The sequence below is a fragment of the Lacerta agilis genome, chromosome 8 (genome assembly GCF_009819535.1).
Source record: "Lacerta agilis isolate rLacAgi1 chromosome 8, rLacAgi1.pri, whole genome shotgun sequence".
NCBI lineage: Eukaryota > Metazoa > Chordata > Lepidosauria > Squamata > Lacertidae > Lacerta > Lacerta agilis.
In genome coordinates, this window is record NC_046319.1 from 63,018,297 (window position 1) to 63,029,182 (window position 10,886).

Consider the following 10,886-nt stretch of genomic DNA (forward strand, 5'->3'; position numbering starts at 1 on the left):
ATTCACAATCTCAACTTTGGGGTTCTCATCAGTTGTATGCCATTATCATCACAATTATAACAAACAAAGGCTTTGCATGTCATGAGTCTATCTCATATATTAAACTCCAGTAGCTAATGAAAACAATTGCTTACATAAATGGACTTTTCCACAATATTCTAATTTTTCAAGTTTCACCTGTACATGGGCAAATGATTTGGAGTGCTTCAGTTTCTTCTTTCGGAGTAACTTAGGTTGTGTTTTGCTTGAAACCACACACCTGTCTTGCCTCCTTACATAAGGTGATACCTGGCTGTAGCTCCCTGTAGTGACAACACATCTGCAGCTATCTCGGGAGAGAGCTTGTGCAACCAAGGCTTCCTTGGAGCTGTCCAAGGTCCTGCTCTTACCTGGTTCAGACTGAAGCCAGCCTGTTCCCCTTCAGAACTGGACAGGGATATGTGTGTGGGAGCTTAAAATGGCAAGCTGCAGACCCCAACACCAGTAGGGGGACCAGTGCAGCGGTGAGTTCTGCTGGGGCTCTGGCAGCTGTTTTGAAGGTACTGGCTGCAGATGTTGGGTCTGGGTCTGCTTGTCATTCTATTGTAGCTTTTTCTCCTGGATAGTAGGTGCTGGAAAGGAGGCTAAGCTCACTTTTGATGAGTGAGCTGAGCCACCCTATCGCTATCCTGTTTTAGTGGAAAAAGAAGACCCTCTCCCCCATTCAAGGCCATATGTTGTGAGGATGATCTGGAATCAATAATCAATCAATCAATCAATCAATCAATCAATCAATCATCAATCTCCTTTATTGACATAGAAAAAATGCATCGTATACATGGATCAGAGCACAACAGAGTTAACAAAACATAATAGGAGATACTTTAGGATAAAACTGTCCAGACATCGTGAGGTATGAAAATGGCTTTTAGGACCTATAGTGATGTACGTTTCATGGCGTCACTCAAAAATCTTGCCACATTCTCTAGTCTACAATGTCATTCCTACAATTGTTCAGCAGATAAGACATCCTTCATTAAGAGGGCCAAATACTTATAATATATTTTTGCATAAAATGGCCAATAAAATAAAATGTGTGTGGAACTGGAACCAGTTTCCTGTCCTATGAAAGCTACGGTGACCGTCTGCTGATGCAAAGATGACTCCACTCTACAAAGCCACCGAAATCCAATCCTCCTAACCTCCTGCTGCTGCTGACAGGAAGCCAAAACAGACTTTCAGCTGCCTATGAATCGTAACAGCTCAACAGCAGCCCCAATGCATGATGCTCCAGGCTTCAGTCATATGGGACAACCTCCTCCTGCTCTCGGCCAGCTTAACTGTATCAAGCCAAGCTGTTGGATGACTTGATGGAGGATAGAACCTCTGGCTTCTGTCCAGAAACTGAGCTGAGTCTGGATGTCTGCTGTGGGTTCCTGCCCAAAGCAGCCAATAGCTGACTGGCTGAGGAATGCATTGCAATTTGGGGCTGCTTTCAGTCCAGACTTCTTCATGCTTCACCTCAGTAGCTGACAATGGTCCATGGATATCAGTAACTGCAGTGGGCCAATCACTTCACTTTCAGGGACTTTGACAGGAGAGACAGCCACACCAATTGGGGAAAAATCAAGATTGCTGGAAGGATAACAATATCTTGTGGGGGGGAAATGTTTTGTTTGCATATTTAAGAGAACTAAGTTAGTTTGCATCTTCTGGACAAGTACTGGGGATCAGAACATAGTTATCCTTTGAGATTTTGCACTTCTCAAAATCAACCGCTACAGTCTTCTGCTAAAATAGCATACAATAATGTGTAAAAATGGATAAAATACATTTCAAAAGGTGTACACTGAGATTTAAAAAATGAAATAATATTTTGGGATGAAACGTGTTTAAGTATGTGTTTAAATACTCAAATACAAACTCTTGTAAGGATTTTTATTATTATTTGAAGATTATTGCAGAATTGGGACAGAATGCATTCTGCACACATGCAGAAACTGTCACAAATTGCAAATAGGCTGATCTGTCCGTCCCTTTATGGTCTGTTTAAAGACCATTCTGAGCAGGGAATTTAAGGAACAAGTATATCCCTTGAAGTAGACATCCTGAATCTGTAATCTTCTTATAGGATTGGAGGATTATAGCTGGGAACCATCATGGGATGTTTCACATGCACCAAGAAAGTAGGGCCCAAACCAGTGGATTCAAATTACAGGAAAGGGGATTCCAATTAAACATTAGGAGTAGCTTTCTGATGGGAAGAGCTATTCGACAGTGAAACAGACTACCTTGGCAGGTGGTGGATTCTGCTCCAGTGGAAGTTCTTAAACAGAAGCTAGGGGGTCATTGGTCAGTGATTCTTTAGGGATTCTGATTCCTGTACTGCAGGGGGTTGGACAAGATGTCCCTTGGGATCCCTTCCAACTCTACAGTTCTATGGTAAAAAAATAATGAATGAGCACACACAGGATAACAGTTGCATCAGAGGGGATGGACTTCTGAGATGAATAAGCAAGGCACATTATACATTTTCTGAAACAGAGGTGTGGGCGTTTGCAACAGCTGCTACCATTAGCAACCTAGATAAAGGCAAGTTTGGGAAAGGCTGCACATCTGAAAAAGAGATGGCCTTCTTTCTCCCCCCCCCCACTTCAAGCTGTATCCTTGTAATCACTAGTGATCCCCCCCTCCTTTCCCTGTTGCATACATTGCCATGGAAACCGAAGGCTCAGGACCCCTGTAGCCTCTTGTATTGTTCGGTGACAGAATCTGCAGCGGTCGCTTGTTGCTGCTGCTTGACCTTTCTGTTGTTATCAAACTTGCTTGGAAACTGCTGTGACAGCAGAGCAGTGGTGGGTGCTGCCAGCTCGGCAGGCCCGTCTTAGAGGGATCTGCCGCCCTGGCGCAGCGATCCCTCGGCGCCCCCAGCCTGCCGCCTCTCCGCCCGCCTCCCTCCCGCGCTGGCCGCCCCTCGGGAGGGGGGTGGGCGAGGGGGGATGAGGGGCGTGGTGCTGGAGCGGGCGCCCGCGCTCCGGCGGGCAGAGGATGAGGGGCGGGCGGAACGGGCGCTCGCGCACCGGCGGGAGGGCGGGCTGCAAGCCGGTCGCCCTTGCCTCCCAGAGCCCCAGCTGGAGTGCTGGAAGGTCGCGCAAAGCCCCGCGCCGCTTCAGCGCTCCAGCTGGGCTCCGGGAGGCGAGGGCGGGCGGCTTACAGCCCGCCCGCCCGCCGGCGCGCGAGTGCCCGCCTGCCCGTGGGGGCAGGGGTGGGTTGGGGAGGCGGAGCCCGGTATGCCGGCGGGCTCAGGGGCGCCCCTGGGGTGCCCTGCGCCCTGGCGCGCCGCGCCACTGACCTCTATGGATGAGACGGCTCTGCAGCTCAGACTTGCTGAATAACTTGCATTGGATTTCATTGGAATCAGAAAGCTGAGGTGGATGTGGATCTTTCTGGCTCCAGCAAAATTGGAGGAATTTGGTCAGCAAGGGGGGGGGGGAAGAATCTGATCAGGGACAGCCACTTATTGGGCAGAGTGAGGCAAGTCAGGATGGCTGAATCTATTAATTTCAGTTTCTCATTTTTTCCAATCTTAAGGTCAATTCTCCACATTTACATATCTATTTGCACTTTAAAATAATAATATATAATAATAATAATAATAATAATAATAAATGTCATTGTGAACTTCCAACAGCTTTTTTGTTTATCCCCCCCCCCTTATAGTCACATCTTTGTAAAGCAAATTCCTCTAACATAATGCACTTTGGTAAGTTATTATTTTCACTAATACATATGGTACATTTTAATCACAGCTGTCAACTTTTCCCTTTTTTAAAGGGAAATTCCCTTATTCCGAATAGGACTCCTCGCAAGAAAAGGGAAAAGTTGGCAGCTATTATTTTAATGCACACTTTGCCCCGTCTTCTGCAGCATTCTGGGGGTTGCCATATGTCCTCTTTTTCCAGGACGCGTCCTCTTTTTCATGATGAGAGTCGTCATAGAGATCCATAGTTAAATGCAGCAAATATGTCCTCTTTTTGCTCTTCGAAATATGGCAACTCTACATTATTCAACCCTCCCAGTTTGGTGTCCTCTGCAAATTTGATGAGCACCCCCTCAATACCTTCACCCAAGTCATTTATAAAGACGTTGAACAACAATGGGCCCAGGACATCTGGATAGGCTTGTCTAAACAAGGATGTTTTCAGATGGTGGTGGTGATGTTGATGATAATAATTCTTTCGCTCCTGTTCCTCCAGTTGTCTTCCCTTGCCACTGTGACTCAGGCTGGAACGATGAAGGCAGCAGAACCTTCTGCGAGGCAACATCAGCACTGAAATTATAGCCATTGTTAAGCGCAGCTGTTGATTGACTGCTATTGAAGATTCTGAATGTTTCTCTCCCCGCAGCGTCCTGCCCCAATCTCCAACCCCAAACCCTGTAATTTTGTTTCTGACATGCCACTCTTTATGAACACACCATGGCTGAGTCTCTCTGAATAACAAACAAGGGAAGAACACTGGGAATACAGGAAACTGCCTGATACAGAGTCATTGACCTATCTAGCTCAATATTGCTTACACTGACTGGCAGCAACTCTCCTGGATTTCAGACCTTTTCCTGGGGAAGGTCGAGATGGAACCTTGGGTCTTCCACCTGCAAACTGGACATTGTGCCACTGAACTATAGCCTGGTCCTGGTGTATGAACTGAAGAACAAAGAAAGGGATGGGTATCCAAACTATCAATTTTTATTTATCTGTTTGTTTATTTTACTTATTAAATGTCTATACCACCCTTCATCCAAAGATTACAGGCAGTTTACAACATAAAAATACAAATAAGGAGAGAACATTAGCTCAGTTGGTAGATCACGAGACTCTTAATCTAAGGGTCTTGGGTTTGAGTCCCACATTGGGCAAAAGGTTTCTGCATTGCAGGTGTCAGGGATTTGCCTTCTCCTTGCAGGGAGAGCCCAAGAGGTCTTGCAGGGAGCCCCAGCCACTGCTGTCATCTGACTCCTCTCAAAGCCCATCGCCAGAGCTCTCTCCCGTGGAAGAGGAGGACCAGTCGACGGTCAGGGATGCCGGGCAGAGACCCAGCAATGCCAGCCAGAGGAGATCAGAGGGGGAGTTGCAGCTTCTGGTGCCAGCACAGCACCGGGGTGGGTGGTGGTGGTGGTCAGGGGACACAGAAGATGTCGTTTCAGGGTGCTGAGGCTTTGGTGCTGGGCGGGAAACAGGAGAGGGGCACTTCCGGATTCTGCAAGTGACTGAGTGGTCATGTTTTTTGCTAGCTCTGCACTGTAAATAGCTATGCACAATAAAGTAATCTTTAGTGTAAGAGGCCTCTGTCGTTACTCATGAGCAACACCGTGGTGTACACTGACAGCAGGGGTTGGACTAGATGACCTTTGTGGTACTCTACGATTCTATGACAACTTAATAAGAAGCAAAGAAACCAATAAGCCCCTCCCACAAACACATTTAAAAAGTCGTAGATGGTTCATCAGCCAAAGGCCTGGTTATAGAGAAACGTTTTTGCCTGGTGCCTAAAGAAGGTGCCAGGCAAGCCTACCTGGGGAGGGCATTCCATAAATGGGGAGCCACTGCAGAAAAGGCCTGTTCCCGTGTTGCCACCCTCCAAACATCTCGTGAAGGAGCTACACAAAGAAGAGCCTCAGGTGATGATCACGGGGTCTAAGTCGGTTTATATGAGGAGAGGCAGTCCTTGAGGTATTGTGGTCCTGAGCCATTTTAGGTTTTATAGGTCAAAACCAGCACTTTGAATTGGGCCCGAAAACGAATTATCAGCCAGGCCAGGATTGGCATTGTATGCTCAAACCGTCTTGCGTCATTCTGTCCACCAGATTCTTCACCAGCTGAAGTTTCTGAACCATCTTCAGAGGCAGCCCCATGTAAACACATTGTAGTAGCCTAACCTAGAGGTTTCCAGAGCTAGACATAAAAGTTAGGCTATCCCTGTCCAGATAGGGGAGCATCTGGGCCATCGGCAGAAGCTGATGGAAGGCACTCTGCACCACCGCGGCTACCTGAGCCTTCAGAACTAATGTATTGAAGTGATTTTGATTAAACATACCACTGCAAACTGTTAAATATCAATTGCAAAGTAAGTTTCTATAAGACACTGCTATGTCTTAATCCTATACAGTGGTGCCCCGCTAGATGAAAATAATTTGTTCTGCGAAAATTTTTGTCTAGCGGGTTTTTCATCTAGCGAAGCGGCAATGACAGCCGCGCTTTCGCTAGACGAAAAAAAAAGACGGAAAAATTTCGTCTTGCGAGGCAGCCCCATAGACAAATTTGTCTTGCAGGGCAGCCTTCGTCTAGCGAGTTTTTCGTCTTGCGAGGCATTCGTCTAGCGGGGCACCACTGTATTTAGAACAGCAAGCACTTTGTCCAGGTGCTGTAAATGAACAAAGCCAGCATGCACATCTTCTGGACTTGTCCTAAAGTAAAGAAACTCTGGAGCAAGATTTCAACAGAAATAGAAGCCATGGCAGGAGGCACACTGACAATGAATCCAATAGCCACAGACCTTGGATATGTCAAAGATCACCATCTTACAAGATAACAAAGAAAGGGCTATTAATATATTAACTGCTGCATGAATATCCATATTTTATAACTGGAAAAAGACCAGAACTCCCACACTGGAAGATTGAACAATTACAGATTGGGATGCTATAAACGTGAAGAAACTGACTAATTTAGTCAAAGTGAGAGAGGGCAGACAACCTTATGATTGTTTTCCAGAAAGAAAGGATTGTGTTTATAATGTGCTGCATTCTCAGTTTTGGAGATACGTGTATCTCAAAGGACGTCAATTTGCACATTACATCAGAATCTGCAGATTTGCCTTTAGATATGAACTGAACTTAATTTCTCCCCCCACCCACCCTTAACTGTGTCCAGATACTTCTGCCTTTCAAAAACTCCCTGCATGTCGCGCTGGGCAGACGGCTAGCAATAAAGTCATAATTTAGCCTCTCGTTATGATGTACCAGCAATTTTTTCGGGCTCTCAGGCAGAAAAGAGGCTACAGTCAAGCACAGCTGTTCAGAAGCACTTGAGTTGGGGGTGGGGGTGGGGACTGGGACTCTTTGCTCTTCACTGTGGCTCTTGAGTATCTCAACTTAAGTGCAACCTCTCTGCCGCCTTTCTCTGGCAACGGCGATGCACTTTCACACATGCTGCTGATTGCAAAGAACTGAACTTTTTGACTGCTGGGGCATGTGAGTCTCCAGATGTGGTTTTAGGGTAGCTCGACTGGTGCGGCTCCAATGCTGTGTGGAACAGAGTGCGAGAGGCTGGGGGGGGGCACTGAATTTTAGCATCACACAGGGTACTGCCAAAATTTGAGAGCCCTAAGTCTGCTACTGGAGACCTCTGGCTCTGAGAAGTCTGTGGATTTCTTTGACTGTCCCTCATTCCCCCCCACCGAGCAAAAATAAATCTGGCTCATCACTGGGCCTGCTAGTGATATGGGCTTGTCCACAATTCCATTTGTCTTGCCCCTCCCCCCCGGGGGGGGAACCCGCTGTTTACCACTGAATCTGAGCAAACATCAATTGTTTTTCTTTGATTTGTTCCTCTTCAGCAGTAACCAGCAGGTTTTCCCAGGGAAGGCTGCGGGACAAACAAAAAAACTACTCAGACCTCTGACCAGAAAGCTTGGAAGCAGTGAAAAACCTCCCAGACTCATGCACAGGGCAAGCAGAAGTGTGGGTGAGCTCTGAGGAAGAGGCAGCCTCACCACAATGGGAAATTGAGCCTCCATGGGCTCAATTTAACCTGCTTTGATGTTTGTGTGGAACCACAAAAGACAGAGAGATGATGGGGCTGACTAGTCATCAATCAACCGGTAGGCATGTTTCAGGACATAAAGGACATACACACACTCCTCAATGTTTAATGAACAAAGATACTATGGAAATTCAGGATAAATTGTTAATATATGCTGGTATCAGGCCCTAGGATAGGCTACTGCTGAAGATGAAAAATGGGAACCCCTATTTTGCCACCAGCAACTATTATTTCAGGGATAATGGGAATTGTAGTCTGATCATATCTGGGGTCCACAGATTCTCAACCCCAGTTTTAAATATTGATCATTTCCAAAATTAACTGATTTATTTTGCCACCTGACATCACTGGATCACTCCAGATGGCCTGACCCAGGGCAATCGCAGGCTGGCTCAACCCTACTTGGCCCAAGCCCAGAGCCCCTTGAATTTGCCCTGGCTTCAGGCTTCGATAGAATCTGGTACACAGCCCAAGTAAACAATCTGACTTTAGGCTGATCCATCCATCCTTAGTAGTGAGATATTTAAAGGGGGTGGGGAATGTTTCAGGAAACAAGCAGACAGTAGTCAAAGTCTCATCAGTTTCACAATGGCTGGACCCAGTGTTTTATTATGCTTTCCCCTTCTTCTGACAAAATTTCCTCATACCCAGGGAAATTCTCTTCAATCTTCTAACTCTGAGAAAACTCCACCTGAGTCTCTGTGTTGCTAAGGATCCATCTGGCTTCATTACAGAGTAAGGAGGGGTTTGCGGGCCCGGAGCCAAATAATTACAGAAGTCTTCGTTGGGCCTTTGGGAAATTAAGCTGGTTTGCAATATGTACTTCCTCTCACAAATGGAAAGCCATCAGCCTCCGCAGATAGGAGAACCCTTGAAAATTAACAATAAATAAACGAATAAATGAATAGCAGTAGTAATATGGGGACACGGGTAAAGTGGTAATTCCTTTACCTCTATACCCAGAGCCTTGTCTAGGTGCCTGCAGCCACAAGTCCAACATATGAAGGATGGTATTCAGATTGTAAGCTCCTCAGGCAGAGACCTCTGCTCTTGTACACTGGAAAGACCATGAACGTTGATGGAGTTATATTAAGTAATAAAGGTCTGGCTCAGAATTCTCCTGAGAATATCAGGGGTGCAGTCAGACATGAGGAATATTGTCTTAGCTCTCATGATTATAAAGCTGCTGCTGCTGTGTGGTTTTCTAATATTCCTTTCATGCTTCTGTTGCATTATGATATTCAAAAAGAACAGTATTTCTTTCCAGCAACGTGACTGGATAACAGGGTTCTTTGGCAAATAACTCTTAAAAGCTCTGTCTCCTAAGCGGAGGAGTTACCTAAAACAACATGCCAACAGTCCTATTCAGTTGTTTTCCAAAATGAGCCTGCCATCTTGGTGATTATCTTGTATTGTCTTTACGAATCTTGTGTTTACTTGTATTTGCATATATTGATGTTTTCCACCTTGATATTCTATCAATAAAATAAACCCTGGAGGAGCCTTTTTTGCATCTTGAGTTTTTCTGATTCTGTCTGAAGAAGAGTTCCATCAGCTTTCTACTAGCAGGTTCAATATTTAATTTGCTTCACTTAGTTTCTGTTTCTATAACTTTATATGATTCACATTAACACGAACCAACCTCCTTTCATCAGTGTGACATCTACTCTTAAGCATTTCATCTACTGCTCTGGTACATTCCCTATTTTCCTCCTTCTGAGATCCATTAAGGAACTCCCTCCCCCCAAAAAATTAAGAACAGAGAGACCACAGCTGAGGCACAGGAAGTTTTTAAACAAGCTGGAAGTAATTGATTAGCTTTGACACTTCATTCAGAATACGGATTTGATCCAATTAAATATCACATTTTGTGTACTACAGGGTGACTAAAAGGAATAATCAATGTCTATTTCCATGGCAAGCTTTTCCTAGAGTTTTTTTTCCTGGTGTAGAAAAAGATTGGCAGGCTGCAGCCCCAGCCAATGATGCAGAAAACACTGACGTCCAATCAGCAGTTTTTCGAACTGATCTTTGGAATGGGATGACCTCTTCTTGACCACATTTGCCTCTTTGGTATTTATGAGATGAAGGAGGCTGCTACCCCTAGACCTTGAAGTCTGGCTGATGTAATGATCTGTCATTTGGTACTCCTCATTGTAATGCTGACCTTTGCTATGCGCTAATTAAAGCTGGGGAGAGAAGCGACGTTGAAGGAAAGAGAAGATGAGGCGGATGAGGGCAAGAAGAGGTTAGAACATCTGGCCGTTGGCGATAGGCAATTAGAGCATCCAATTGATCCTTTTGTCTGCATCTGGCCTCGGCAGGGTCGGACTTCAGGACACCAGACTCCTGCCAGTCCAATAAGTGGGTTGGTAATTCAGATCAGGCAACATTTGACTTCCAGAGCAGCAAATGAGAACCAGGGGAGACAGAATTGGGCATGCAATCAAAGTCAGATAGAGAGCTCAAGAGCTGAAGAATTAGAAGCCAGGAAGATGGGTCTTCCAGATGACCCATTGATTGAGCATTCATCCTGAGTTGCTTGCACAAAGCTAATGCACAGGTTAGACTATACCTGGCCTCTAATGGTAATTCCTTCTGATTTGTTTGTGGGCTGGATATAGGACAATGAGCATTTATCCTTCTGAATTCTTCCTGATTTGCTTGCATGGTACTTACTGTATAAGAGTCTTCCCATTAATCGTTCCTTCATCCCACACTTTCCAGCACATTTTTCCATCGTTTCCCTCAATGTATAAAGTCTGTTTAAAAAATAAATAAATGGAAAGGGTGATGAAGTGCTTTAATCCACATTCATTGCACAGATCTTCAGTTCCAGATATGTGCTCGAACACCCCCTACGAAATGCTGACTGTCAGGAGACAAGCAGAGTCCTCATGCCAGAGGCAGGTTGCTTGAACAGAGCCAGAGGTGCAAGTCCCAAGGCTTTATAAGGGCTGTTGTGCTGGGATTTTGGTGCTGACGGGGTGCTCAGCTGACTGGATTGTCAAGGTGCCTAGAAGCACTCATCTCTCTCTGCCAGACTTGCAAAAGAAACAGATTTGTTGGTGGCATACAGAGAGAA

General features: G+C 45.5%; 1 long non-coding RNA gene across 1 annotated transcript; it reads right to left on the minus strand.

Annotated features, from left to right (window-relative positions):
• Positions 1 to 4,160: 4,160 nt before the first annotated feature.
• Positions 4,161 to 10,622, minus strand: LOC117050645. The gene is made up of 3 exons (XR_004427115.1): positions 10,481 to 10,622; positions 8,493 to 8,671; positions 4,161 to 4,309 (listed from the first exon to the last, which is right to left on the minus strand). It is a non-coding gene; the product is annotated as an uncharacterized LOC117050645 (long non-coding RNA).
• Between the last annotated feature and the right edge of the window lie 264 nt (positions 10,623 to 10,886).